Raw genomic sequence first — 14,811 nt, forward strand, 5'->3', positions numbered from 1 at the left:
GATGCAGATAGGAAGTAAATGGTTTTGTGCTTTGTACATTAACAGTGCAGTTTAAAGGTTGACTATATCACTGAATTTTAAAATATGTAGATTAATAAATAATTTGTTGGTTGGTTCATAGTATGTTTTTTTAACTTATAATTCTTATAGCTTTCTTTTGTAATATGAAGATTTAAAGGTTTAGTGTTGGTTTTATATGTATTTCCCCACTGCTCCACACAATAGCTCATGTATGGAACAATGAAGAAACAAAACAGTATATAAAGTTAATTTTGATTCAATATATCTTTAGTTGTATATAGTATTGCAAAAAGTTTAATTGTTGCCAGCATAATTTATGATTAACATTTATGATTAACATCATCAATCTTAGTTTTAACTGTATTTTTTTAATTTGTCTCTTACCAAATATTATGAATTTTGTTTTACTTAAATTCAGGGATAGCTTGTTTATATCAAACCATTTCTTTAAGACTGTCAGTTCCCTTTCCATCGTATTCAGTAGCTGTTCCAAACATTTCTCAGAGCAGTACAGATTAGTATCATCAGCAAATAACGCACATTTTAGCAATTTTGACACAGATATCATTTATATACAGTGTGAACAATATCGGTCCTAATACTGAACCTTGTGGAACTCCACAAGTGACCTTCAATAATTTAGATTTAAAATGATTTATTTGTACATATTGATACTTGTTATCAAGGTAACTCTCAAGCCATGAGTATGCTGCTCCTCTAAAGCCATATCGTTCTAATTTGGTCATTAATAATTCATGATCTATAGTGTAAAATGCTTTTTTTAAATCTATAAACACCCCAACAGCATATTCCTCGTGATCCACTGCAGCTGATATATCTTCTACAAGATGCATCACCGCCATTGAGGTGGACCTATTTACTCTAAAACCAAACTGTTGGTCATTCAGTAAATTGTGTTTGTCTATGAAATTATTTATCCTCTCTACAAATATTTTTTTTAAATTTGTTTGAGAACTGGGAGAGCAGAGAGATTGATCTGTAATTTGAGAGCTGGTGAAAGTCTCCACTTTTATAAATTGGAATAATTTTATCTATTTTCATTTTATTAGGAAATGAGCCTGTTTTAAGAGACTGATTACAGATATATGTAAAAGGTTTCACTATACATTCTATTATAGACTTAACTGTACTCATTTCTATTCCATTCCAGTCTGTGGATGTTTTATTTGCTTTTTATTATTTTTTTTGTTTTTTTACAATTTCCAGTATATTATTTTTTATCAGTTCTCCTGTTAAACATAGAGAAAGGGTTTATATCAACAGTATCTTTGTCTACACCATCCTTATTTGTTGGTTTCACAATCTCTTTTACTAAGTTGTATCTAATTTGTACATAGTAATCATTAAACTCATGAATCATTTCTTTAGTTATAATTGTATCGTCTTCTTTTGTAAGATATTCTGGAGTGTCTACTCTTGCAGGTCCTTCCTGATGATGGTATTTAGTACACTCCATGTTTTATGCATGTTGTACCTATGCTGCTCCAATAAGTTTTTGATGATATTATGGGCTGTAGACATTGGTGTAGGAACCGGGGGGGGGAGGGGGTTAGAAACAGGTGGATTTGTTCCCCCCAAAAATGATATAGTTTCGCTCAGATCAGCTGTCCTATTAATGAGGAGAAAGACTGCACCAATCACGGAGCCGGTTCAGGTATTAAGTCCCGCCGCTCAGTAGAAACAGCCAATCAGCTTGCTGGTTTTGCGGCGTGCGGAGGATAGGTAGTTTGCTGATGGGGGAAGCCCCTCCGCCTCGCTGTGAGATTTAGCAGCGGGATCGGGACACGCAGCCGTGATTTTAAAACAGACCTGGATATACGGAGATTTTTCTAACAGAAAGGTAACGGAGCTAACCACTTCAACTGTGATGATATGTTTCTGATAGCTGGTTAAAAATACATGTCTCTGAATCAAAACACACAGATCAAACCCACTGTGTGATTAATAAACTGCAGCTGTGTTAGTGAGTTAGCTTAACTTAGGAATGAGCTAGATTGGGAGTTTTAGAGTTTAAAGAAAATAAACTATATATGTAATGTTCAACTTGCCCTGATGTACCTGATCAGCTAATCACTATTTCATTTTCAAACTGTGTTTATTAATGTAGTATTACAGGACTTACTGTAAGCTATAATGAACGGAAATCTATTTAGCTAACTAGTTAGCTAGAAGCTGGATGTAGAGGATAGCCAGAATTTAGTACAGTACTTTATGTTGGTAGTTTAAAGCAGTTTCTTAACCCTGATCTCTGCCCTAAAATAGTGTTTTCCACCAGATCCAGCTGATCAGCTAATAAACAATCCTTTACTGAGTTTACCTGTTAAAATCCCTTAGCCCCTAATGAAACCTAAATCAATCATTATGTATATCCAGCAGTGTATTAAACACATCATACCACCACTTACTTTATTAAGTGTCTTTAAAGCAGAGGAAGCTGTAGAATATGCAGAACAGTGTTAATATGCAGTAGAATATGTAAGAGAAACACTGATGTAACCTGACTTCTGTTCATTTGTAGTTCACAGTAAGACCACATGTCCTGACGTTTATAAAAATCTCTATGAAACGTAAAGTTACATTCTTTACCATAAAAGGAAAGTAGAAAAAAAAATAAAAGCGCAGGAGAAAATGTAAATATACGACAGAATTGACATGCCAATAATAATAATAATAATAATAATAACCAAATCTGTTATATTATTATAAATATTAGGTGATAACTGATCATTTTGGTCGTATGTATATAATTGTCAGGGTTTGACCCAAGCAGAGAGACGTGGAGGCGGGCGTATTTACAGGTAGGGCGAATTTTTTAAATAAACATACATATATATATATATATATAAACAAATAAACAAATAAACAAGAAACAAAGAAAAACAAGAAACAGAGGCGAGCTAAAACTAACAAACAAACAAGAGGTACTAAAGATAAACAAACGGGGAGACTATAAAACTAGGCAGGATAAATTAAAACAGGGCAAGGGAATAAACTAGGGAAAACACAGGGAACTAGAAAATAACAGAATAAACAGGAAGATAAATATATACTACAAACAAATAGGGAGGCTGAAAAAAACAAACGAGGAAAACAATAAGGAACTAAACTAGATAGATAATAACTAACAAACAAAGCGAGAGTAGATAAACAAAGAAATAAACTAATAACTAAAGCTAGACAGGGCAAGGGAGTAGACAAGAAACTAAACAGAGCTAAGAACTTAAACAGGGAATAACTACTAAACTAGGAACAAAATAACAAGGGAAGAGAGCTAAAGGCTACGAGGAACAAGGAAACACTAAGAATCTAAGAAACGCAGAGAAAGAGACAAACAACAGGAGACAGTGCAAAGACCGACCAGGACAAGTGACAGAGGAAAGCTATTTAACTAAACAGGAAACACACTGTGAGTGGAAACACCTGGGGAAGGGGTGGAGCTACAAATGAGACATGAGGTAATGGAAAATCACAGGCAGAACACAGGGGCACGGGTCACGTGGGACAACACAGGCACGAGGACAGACAGGAAACAGGGTCAGGCGTGACAATAATTCAGGCATTGCATGCATAATTTTTTTCTAACAACAGTAACTGTAACGTGGAGTAACATGTTTAGGTTGTAAAATCACCTTATAATAATAATTTACTTTTAATTAAAAGTAATTTCCACAAATATTGTTCTACGAAACTATAGGGTGGGCTTGGGTTTATATTGGCAAATGTGTCCCCCCCAATATCAAGCCCGCTCCTACGCCCTTGGCTGTAGATGATGAAACCCCTAAATTCCTAAACGCTGTTCTTAAACTGTTGGACTATTTCTTCACGCAGTTCTTCACAAAGTGATGATCCTCTCTTCATCCTTGCTTATGAACGACTGAACTTTTCAGGAATGCTCCCTTCATACCCAATAATGACCCTCACCTGTTTCCTATTAACCCGATCACCTGTGGAATGTTCTGAACAGGTGTTTTTCGAGCATTCCTCACCTTTCCCAGTCTTTTGTTGCCCCTGTCCCAACTGATTTTGTACGTGTTGCAGCATCAAATTCAAATTAAGTAAATATTTGCAAAAACGAATAAAGTTTGTCCATTTGAACATTAAATATCTAAACAATTTAAAAGCTTCTCATCATTGTTACCTGAGATTAGTAGAATTGCTACCATATCTAAAGTGTGTTTTTGTATAGAAGTTATAGTTGTAGAATTCAGAGAACACAAAAAAGTCACGTCATCCTTACCTGAGATCAGCAGAACTGTTGTTCTTTCTGAAGTTTCTAGGTTTATCCATTGACTGGTCACTCTTCATGGAGACACAGCTGGGTTCAGGTGAGTCTGATCTCTTATCCTGATCCAGTCTAAAACACAACCAGAATCAGACACCATCTACAACCTTTCCAGCATGTTGGTGTGATTCTACGTTAATGTGATTTTGGAATGATGGTAAATACGAGTTTCTGATTGGGAAGTGGAACATGAACAACCTTTCGATTAGTAACTACTGGTGGGGAAACTCGGACATAAAATTGTTTTCCTAAGATCCCAAGTTGAGGTGACCATTAATCTTATAACATGGCAGAAAAGAAGATCTATGATAATTAACCTTGATACAGAACAATGCTATTATTGTTCTGTCAATAGTGTTTCCCAAAGAAGAAGATGAAAACAATACAAAAGTACAGAATTTACAGGTTAAGAAAATGCAACTTTAGATTAGTCTCTATTGAACTAGTGTAAAGGTAAAACAACTGACCTCACATGGATTTTTGTCAATATGAATTTCAAGCATATTGGAAATTGTAATTAAAACCTAGTCCCAGAATTTAGAAATCACACTGCACTCCCAAAATATATTTAAAAATGTAGCAACAGAATCAGTGTTACAGACAGTACAGTAAGGCGTGGGAATCTTGCCCATGTTGTATCTTAAGTATGGAGTGGAATAAGCCCTGTGTATACACTTATAGTTCAGAGGACATACTAATGAATACAAGCTGTATCTTCCTGCACTGAAGTTCTGATAGACTCTTCCTTCTTCTGTCATCTTCAACAACAGACGTTACACTTTAAGTGAACTCACACATTTACTGTGAACGAGTTTCACATCCAAACTGGTTTTGGCTGAAATCACAAATTCATTCATTTTTGCGTGAGGGTCACATCGGCTCGTAAAACGATCTTTGTTCCTTTTGCATCGGTAAGAACAGTATTATGTTTCTTGCATCAGCCTGTGATTTTCCCAGGCATCAACCTGAAACTGAGTTTTCCAGGTTCAAAGTTCATTCTCATAAGATCATATTAAATGAAATGTGAGTGAGTTCATGGAATCTTTGGACTGTGATTTCCCAGATCAAAAACTGTTTGTTCTAAGGGTTTAGGGTTTGTGCGTCAGACAGAAATAGGCAGTGTTCCTATTTCAGAAAATCTTGGCCATACAACTTATAAGAATTATCTGTAAAACACAAGATAATAATTATTGAAATAATTAATATGAGAGGTTTTATAATCTTAAATGGTGTAAAGGGCAAAAATGAGCCATAGAGGAATATTTTCTTTTTTTTGTCCACCAGAAAATCTATATCTAGTGCTAAAAACATATTCTGTCTATATATGCTGACAGAGATGCATTTCAGGGAGATTTAAACCAGATGATGGATAAATTTTTCTCCAAAAGAAAAACTAAATTGTGCAAAAGGTTTAACATTGCATATGAATCATTATGGTCTGAGGTTCAGGGTTCTGCAGTGTTAATGTGTTCAGAAACACAATCTAGAACATTGTTTGATAGTTTTTAGTCAATATAATTTTATCTTTGCTGATGGCAGAACACTGTGAACACAATATGAACACAATTAGAAGAAGAATGTTCTGATTATGAAACAGGTTTTAGAACTGATCAGGAAGTGTGCTGAGAAACTCTAAATTCTCCAGAATTCTCTAAATGTTCTAAAATCATAATTAGGTTTTTATACTGACAGGAGAACACAGGTTTCTGCTCCTTCTGTATTTTGTATTTTGGTTTTAGTAAAATGGTGAGATCTGATCATTCAAACCCAGACTGCTCATCGTACCAATAACTCACTTAATTTCTGCTCATCTGGATTTTATGAATTGGTTGAATAATCTACTCTTATTGCGACTTTTAAAGGTGGACCAGAAATACAGAATAAGGTGATGTGAAGTAAGATCTTTCAACTAGCTCATGAACACAGCATGAGAACAAAGAACTTATTTTACATCAAACCACATTATTATCTTACCTCTCAGGTTTCAATGTGTCCAGTTCCCCGGAGACACTCTTACTAGACCTTTTTTTCTTAGGCCATTTTTTACATTTAATGTCTCTGTAAACACAAACAAAAACAAAGAACAAGAAAAAGTAGATTTCAGCAGAAGGAGATGTTAAAATAAAATTTTATTTTATTATTTACTTTTTGATTGATGTAAAAGCTGGATTTGTGCTGAGCAGTGCATCTGTGGGCCCTATCATGCACCCTGTGTAAGATGCATAGCGAAGCAAATTGTTATCTTACACCCCATCAAAAATCTATTTTCACGCATCATTAAAATAGCGTTAGACTTTAGGAATATATTAACTCTGATGGGCGTGGTGGTCTGAAAGTGACGTGTGTTCAGGTAAATTTCTGGCGTGTTTCTATCTTGATATAATAGAGCTGCACGACTGATCCAGATAAACCCGGACTAAAATCAACAGTCAGCTGCGCAACCAGAACTGGATCACCGATCATCACGAGCACTGCTCTCCCCATTCACTATACCACACACCATCACTTCTTTACCACCTTTACCTTTAGCAAAAAACACCTCGCCCAGAGCCTTCAGCAATCAACTATAAAATAAATATACTTTAAAATCTGCACAGTAACTATAAGTTATTATTAATTATAACTATGTCTGACATTTATAAGGATTTATATTAATATTCAGTACACAGATTTAATAACTGTAGCTTAATATAGCAGATATACGCATTCTGCTGTTTGAGAATTTCAACAGATGCTCATTCTCAATCATTCTCTCATAAAAAAATGAAAAGAGAGAAGCACTTTGACTGAACATAATTTAATATTATTTTACCTTGCTATTATTTAACTGAAAGTCACTTTTATATATTTTTTATATACTCAAAAAAAAAAAACATAAAAACACATTGTCACCGCGCTCTTGTCTGGTGCTGAACTTCAATTTTTCAAAACTTTAAAAACCTTTATAAAGCTATATGTTAGCGTGCGTTTTCTATCACCAGGGCACATTTGTTAAAATATAAAATATATTAATTTATTAATTAAAATCTCGTCCAGCGTTCTATAAAATGCCACACAAGCACGGCATGGCGGAGTGTGTTAAACCGGCGGGGGTGTACCCACGCTGAGCGTGTGCCTCAGCACACGTATAAGATTATATGCGTGTCCATGTGGATGACTATTGACTGTTGTGTGGCGCACCTGTGTTTTTCGCCGCCAAGATAGTAACACGCCAGAAATTTACCTGAACACACCTCACTTTCAGACCACCACGCCCATCAGTGTAGATTTATTCCTAAACTCCAACTCTATTTTAATTTCATTGGTCTAAGGTGTAAAAATAGACTGTTGACGGGGTGTAAGATAGCAAAGAGCATTGTGACATGTCTTGCACAGGGTGTACAACAGGGCCCAAGGTGTTTAACTTCAAGCACTATTAAATTCTAAATAAAACTGTATTTGTAGTCTGTTTTGTGCACTTTCTAGAGTATAAAGAGTCATTTGGTAAATGATATAATCAAGCGCAGCTGCCTGGAGTTAGCCTAGAACATTTCCCAACTCACTGCTCTGCTCCTGCTTCCCAAACACCTGATCCAGCTGATCTGCTCATCAACATCTTATTGAGTTAATATTAGAGTTTAACACCATGATGCAGGAAAAGGAACCAGCTTTCTCTCAGTGTTGATTCTAAAGAACCCTGTTGATTTTTAAGGTAAGTGAAGAAGAAAAAACTCCTCCCCCTGATACTTAACAGCTGTAATCTGGGTTTAAATATTATATAAGGCCTGCAGAGAATTATTTCAAGAAAACATCAGATTATTTTACAATATAAAGATCACCAGTCACCTGTGCTGATAGTGCTGTTTGCTGGTGATGGACTGGGAGAATGAGTCTGTTTCTCCACAAGACTCATTCACACGTTCAGTTTGAGTCAGAAAGGGTAAATAACTGACTGACTGACTATTTATTTATAATCTAGTCCAGACTCGACTCGTGTAAAGATCCTGAAGGTGCTTAAAGGACCTCAGTGAAGCTGGCCCCTCATATCATTAGAAATGAAATAGAAAAGTTTCCATTGGTTAGTGCTACATTTCTGCTGTTTTTTGCAGCAAATCTGCGTTTGTGCTGTTATCATTATTGAGATATTAAACATATTCATTTATTGAAATATTAAACATCTAATTTCTGACCTGTTATGTAACACAGCCCCTCATCTGTGGACAAACTGCACTCAGATGGTCTCGTTGGTTAGTGCTACATTTGTGCTGTTATTGTTATTGATTTATTAGGAAAAAAATATTTAATGGGTGTGAAGCTGGCCCCTCATATAATCAGAAATGGTATCAAAATATTTCGATTGGTTAGTGCTGCATTTGTGCTGATTCGTGCAGCAAAAATTAGCATTTATGCTGTTATCATTATTGAGATATTAAACATCATATTCACTGTTATCGTTATTGAGAAATTAAACAATTTAATTTTAATTTAAAGCCCTTCATCTGTGGCTGAATCGCACCAAAGTGGTCTTGTTTTTTAGTGCTGTGATTGTGTTGTTATTGTTATTGAGATATTAAACATTATATTTACTGTTCTCCTTAATTAAATATTAAACGTTTAATTTCTGACCCGTTATGTTACACAGCCCCTCATCTAAGGCCAAATTTCACCAAAGCATTCTCATTGGTTAGCGCTAAGTTTGTGCAGCAAAAAAGATTGCGTTTGTGCTGTTACTGTTATTGAGTCATTAGGTAAAAATTATTTAATGGGTGTGAATTTCCCTAATAATATTTTCCTAATAATAAATAACGTTAACAGCACAAACGCTCATTTATGCTGCACAAACGTAGCACTAACCAACGAGACCACTTTAGTGCAATTTGGCCACAAATAAGGGGCTGTGTTACATAACAGGTCAGAAATTAAATGTTTAATATTTCAATAATGATAAGAGCACAAACACATATTTTTGCTGCACAAACATTACTAAACAGCACTAACCAATGAAATATATATATATATATATATTTTTTTCATTTCTAATGATATGATGGGTCAGCTTCACTCTCTCACATATAGTCTCTCACAGGAAAGCAAAATCAGTTCTGACTTGCATTGAAACAGAAGATACAGATGTCCGTGTAGCTCTTGATTAAACAGTGTGAAAATCACCAACAGCAGTAACTCTGTTCTGTGTATCACCTTAAAATAAGATAATTTCACTTGTTAAGATTTAGTTTTTAGCAGTTTATAAATGATTGTTCTTTTTAATCAGTTCAGTCTAAGTACTGTAGTGTGACCTAAGGGTCTGTGTTTTAGAATCTGTGGTTAAGACTAATCTATAGTTTATGCTGATCTGTTTTTGATCAGTTATTTCTATGCTTATTAAGCAAAGCTATCAGTGACCTCTGGTGGAGTTCAGTTCTTAAATCATGTTTTGTGTTTATTGGGTTATAATGGGTAAACATTAATTATTTTTCTGATAATTTGTGATTGTTAGTCTGTATTTTGTATTTTAGTTGCAGTTAAATGGTGAGATCTGGTCTTTCAAGCTCAGTAAGACTCTCATCATACCCACAACCCCCTCTGATTTCTGCTCATCTAGATTTTATGAATTGGTTGAATAATTTACTGGTATTGAGACTTTTTAAGGTGGACCGGAAATACAGAATAAGTTCCTGTGATGTACGATCTTTCAACTAGCACATGAACACAGCATGAGAACAAACTTATTTTACACCAAAAAAATCACATTATTCTCTCACCTCTCAGCTTCCTGTGTGTGCTGCTCCCCAGAGACACTCATTTTGGAGCTCATCTTAGACCTTTTTTTACATCTAAACCTGTAAACACACACACACACACACACACACACACACACACACACACACACACACAGTTGAGACCACGTGTTTCCTTCATCTTAAAGTTGTTATCTGAAATATTTCTATGTATTTCTGTTCTCTTTGTGTCTAAAACTCTTTAATATCAGATCAGACAGTAAATTCTAGTATTAAAGCTTCAGTTTTTACCTCTGTGCTTTTTATCCAAACGCTCTTCACCTTCTTCTCTCATCTAAACAGAAGCTGCTGAAGATTTCACTTTCACTTTAAACCGGTTTAAACTGGATCAGTTCCTCACTATGGGAGGAAGCGCTGAAAGGCTTTTTATAGGTTGAAGAGAGAGGAGTGATGTGTTTCTTGACCAATCAGAACACAGTGTTTAACTGTGGATGAATGGAGGAATTACACTATAACTTTTTAACATATATACAGTACTGTGCAAAAGTTTTAGGCACCAAAGCAAATTACACTAATCTATTTATCTCAGCAATATGAGTGTTTTAACCTGAAAAAAGCCCCACATATGATATATGAACAGATGTAAATAAACATAAATACAGTAAAAAGTAACAAGGAATTTCTCATTTTTAACTATAAGTATGTTTTATCCTGTGAGCCAAGCTGAAGAACAAAGTGTAGAGATTCCAGATTTCTCCTGGATGCTCCTCAGCCAGCATGTGTTTATTATGTTCAGTTCCGTCAGCAGCTCACCTGATTTACCACATTTACCAATTCACCAAACCAGGAGTTGATTAATATGATGAGAACTAGAAATAAAACTCTATTAATCTCAGATGAGGAGGAGAGATTAGGAGATGTTTTAAGGAAAACAGGGCTGTAAAAGCTGCTCTGCTCTTTGTAAAACTGCTGTTTGTATTTATTGTAATGCTGTAATGTGTTTTACTGAGATAATAAACACTTACTGCACAGATAAGAAGCTTTTTATTTACTGAAATTCCCACAGGTGCCTAAAACATTTGCACAGTACTGTATGTTAATTTTTTAAACGTACAGTGATTGTATTAATTTCAGCACGTCTTAAATTAAATAAAAATAGAAGTTACAATAAATACAAACAATCCATTACGTGCATTAAAACATTAATTAATAAACAACAACAAAAAAACATATATACATGAATACATTCATACACATAGCTGGTATATATTATTTTAACACAAATTATTTAACTTTAATTATAATCTTTAAAAAGCTGTTTGCTTGGTGTTCTGATCTCTCTTTGTCTAAAAATATCAGAGAAGTTTGTCTCATTAAAAACTGTGAGAACAGCTTTGTTGAGTCGCTCTGATGGTTGATGTTTAATATAAACATATTCCTGCATATATGGATCATATCTGTAAACTCTTTATTCTGCTCTGAGTTCCTCACATCTCCCACTCTAAGAGCTAAAATGTGTGTTCTTCAGTTTCCTCTGCTCTAACACTGCTGACCTGGAGCTAATGAATCTTCCATGGGTTATAAAATACAGTAACACACATCCTTATAAAGAAACTGTAAAATGAGCTCGTGTGAGAGAGAGGGCAGTACCTTAAATAAAATCCTCAAAAATCTTTACTTTCTTTTTTCTCTTTCCTAGAAGCTCCTCAGTTTCACTGTCTGACTGGCCAGTAGTTTAGTCATAATCATGATATTCCTGCTCTACATCTACTATTAAAATAATAAAATAATAACTGACTGCACATAACATTACAATACATATACTATTATGATTATATTATTAATATTTACCTGATTCATCTTCTGTTTTACAAGTTGAAAGCTGAACCCGTCTCTTTCAGGCTCTGACTTTTTATTTTTTTGATTAAATGCAGAAAACTGCCCCCTTCTAGACCATCTTACTTCCTTCTTTTCATGGTCAATCCATCGACTGGGGAGAAAATCCTCCATTTGAACACCATTTTCACCCCATACTGCTCTTATAAAAGCCATTATCTAAAAATATAAAACAGAATAAGTCTGAGTCACTCGTGACTTTACCAAACACATGCACTCAAAACATGTTTATAGATGTTTCATTAAAACATTAATACACGATTAGATTCCAACTGAACAGAAAGATTCCTATTATATCAAGATTAACACAAACTTTAACATAAATTTATCTGTTATAATTAAAGCAGTTCCTCAGCGTTGGCTAGCTGCACTCAAACAACACAATCCTACACTTGACCACAATTGTGGAGTTTGCAGCTGTTCTTACTGTCCAAACTAACTTTTTAAAACTCTTTTTTAATCTATAAAATGTAAAACCCGTAAAAGGAGCTCTGTTCTGATAGAAGTGAGTTTAGGACAGTGCTGGTTAGTCTGGTTATGTGGTTTTTCTCCACATTGCTCGTCACTCCTCTCTCTGCTCTGATAGGTGGCGCTGTTGGGCTCTTTCCTCGCGGCGCACGGACTCTTCTGTTATAGTACTCTGGGTCGGACAGTCAGTTCACCCAAACGCATAAGAAGAAGAACCGAACATGGAGGGGCGTCCTCCAACTTCAGTTTATTACTCCACCCAACTACCAGAACCCTGTCCTCCACAAAGTCCTCATTTACAAAGAGCAAATCACAGCATCACGCAGCAACGCCCAACAACCACTGTCTGATTAACAGACAAGATATAAAGTAGACCATCTTTTTTACTGTGTTTTATTACTGTATAAAATTCATTGCTATGGAGGACCAAAACTGCCAAAATAAAAATAAATTAATAAATAAAAACGTAAATAAATCACTCAATAAAAGTAATAAAACTATAAATAAAAAAATTAACATATCGAGTCTAATAATGTGAATCTGTATGTTCACTTTGTTTCAAAATGCTATATTTATTCTATTTGATTTTATTTATATTAGATTTAGGCCAGCCTGTCATGATAATAATTACATGAATTATAAATCGTACAATATATGGAGAAATGTTTGCTGAACTTGACCAAAATATCAGCCTTTTTTTTTTAAAAAAACAGTAGTTTTATTTTATTTAATATTATTACTGTAACAGACTTTATTATGTTGTGGGTAAAACTGATGGGGGGAGTTGACAGGGTTGTTTTGGGAGTAAAGAGAGAGCGCGCCTGCGAGCTCGGGAGTTTTTTTCTTGCTGAGGAGTTTCTGATCAGGTGGAGTAAAGTGGAATATTTTGCAATCTTGTCTCGGTAAAGCTTACTGCGCTGTAAAGCACATAAACCATAAAGACAATAAACATTCCGCCGCTTTAAATGAACACGGTCAGAATTAAATCCTCTCAGTAGTTTATCGGTCTGGGTCCGGACCCGGACCGCGGTCCACCTATTAGTGACCCCTGGGCTAGGGGAAGTCATTTTAAACAGCATGGCTGCAGACGACTGATCTTGGATAGTATATGGAGTATTTATGGCTGTAATTTGTTTTATAAAACTAGAGTACATGTGGGGTAAGAAGAAAATTGTGTAAATTAGATTTTTTAACAGAACCATATTCTTTTAAAGAGTTTAAGTTCTCAGTCACTAAACACTATAAATATGAGAACTAACAACCAGAAAACTGAAGATAAATTATTAAGAAATATTCTGTTTTCATTTTATCTGTATTATTTCACCACTGCCTGTATGATGATGTGGTGCACAGGCAAACTTCTGTAATAAATTTATTATAAAAGAAGACGGCCAAAGCAAATTAACCAAGTATTAGCATGTCTGACTAACATTGTGTCCTTTCCTACCAACATCTTCTAGAGTTTGTGTAAAAAAAGAGCTAAAAATCGAGTTAAATTAACTATCTGTGTAAATTAACTACTTTCAACAACCGTAAAACAATCGTTAGTTATAGTATTTAAATTTAAAGTAAAATGTGCTAATGACAGTTTCTTAATCAAGCCTCAGACTATTAATACACAGGACTATAAGTTAAATATAGCTAACAAATGTACCTCAATATAGCTAACGGCTAATTTTCTCAACGCGCAAAAATCCAAGGTATGAAGAAACTGGAGCGGCAGGAGCTGCGCATTATACACTCTAACCTAGACATTACATAAAGAGCTAAATACACAACATACTGCTAATATTCACTACAGTGTTTTATTCCAGAATATTTATCTGGAGTTTGTAAGAAGTTATTAGTAACGTTAAATATTCTAAACGTGGGGAAAACATAAAAACAGCTCACTTCAGAAACCGTTTGGATAGTTAGCTAACCTACCTAGCGTAGCGTTTATTGGTACATAGAGCTGAATTAAGAAACACATTATTACATTTTTACTGGGTTTTATTCAGCCGAGACAGAACTATTTTAATCTAATTATCGTTAAAGTTAATGACGAGCCCCACCGACCCTCATCTTTACTGTGGAACAGGACTGGTCTAGCACTGGCGTTAGCACGTTAGCTTCTGCTGTAGCATAATACATAGCTAGCTAGCAGGCTAATTATCTTTGATACAGAACAAAAAACATGATAATATTTATATTAAAAGACCCGCTGTACATGTACTGTATTAAACACTGCAAATATCTACTTAAAAATAGTGAAATATTATTCCTCACCTGGACCAGCATCTGAATGTGGAGCTCTGGGGTGAGTTACCAATTCCAGAACCTTCTAAAGGGGCGGAACCCATTAGCCCCGCCCCCGCAGCGTTTGATTGACAGGATCACAAATTTCCCATAACTTGAGGCCACCAA

At 35.0% G+C, this 14,811-nt stretch overlaps 1 protein-coding gene and 1 long non-coding RNA gene across 3 annotated transcripts in view; both read right to left on the minus strand.

The window, feature by feature from the left end:
• Nucleotides 1–14,811, minus strand: part of LOC111188312 (NACHT, LRR and PYD domains-containing protein 12-like) — a 1,256,108-nt gene that overhangs the window by 518,572 nt on the left and 722,725 nt on the right. The window lies entirely within an intron of this gene.
• LOC125789932 (uncharacterized) lies at nucleotides 6,342–10,115 on the minus strand. The gene is made up of 2 exons (XR_007429951.1): nucleotides 10,066–10,115; nucleotides 6,342–6,382 (listed from the first exon to the last, which is right to left on the minus strand). It is a non-coding gene; the product is annotated as an uncharacterized LOC125789932 (long non-coding RNA).

This window comes from Astyanax mexicanus, unplaced genomic scaffold (assembly GCF_023375975.1).
Source record: "Astyanax mexicanus isolate ESR-SI-001 unplaced genomic scaffold, AstMex3_surface scaffold_32, whole genome shotgun sequence".
NCBI classification, from domain to species: Eukaryota; Metazoa; Chordata; class Actinopteri; order Characiformes; family Acestrorhamphidae; genus Astyanax; species Astyanax mexicanus.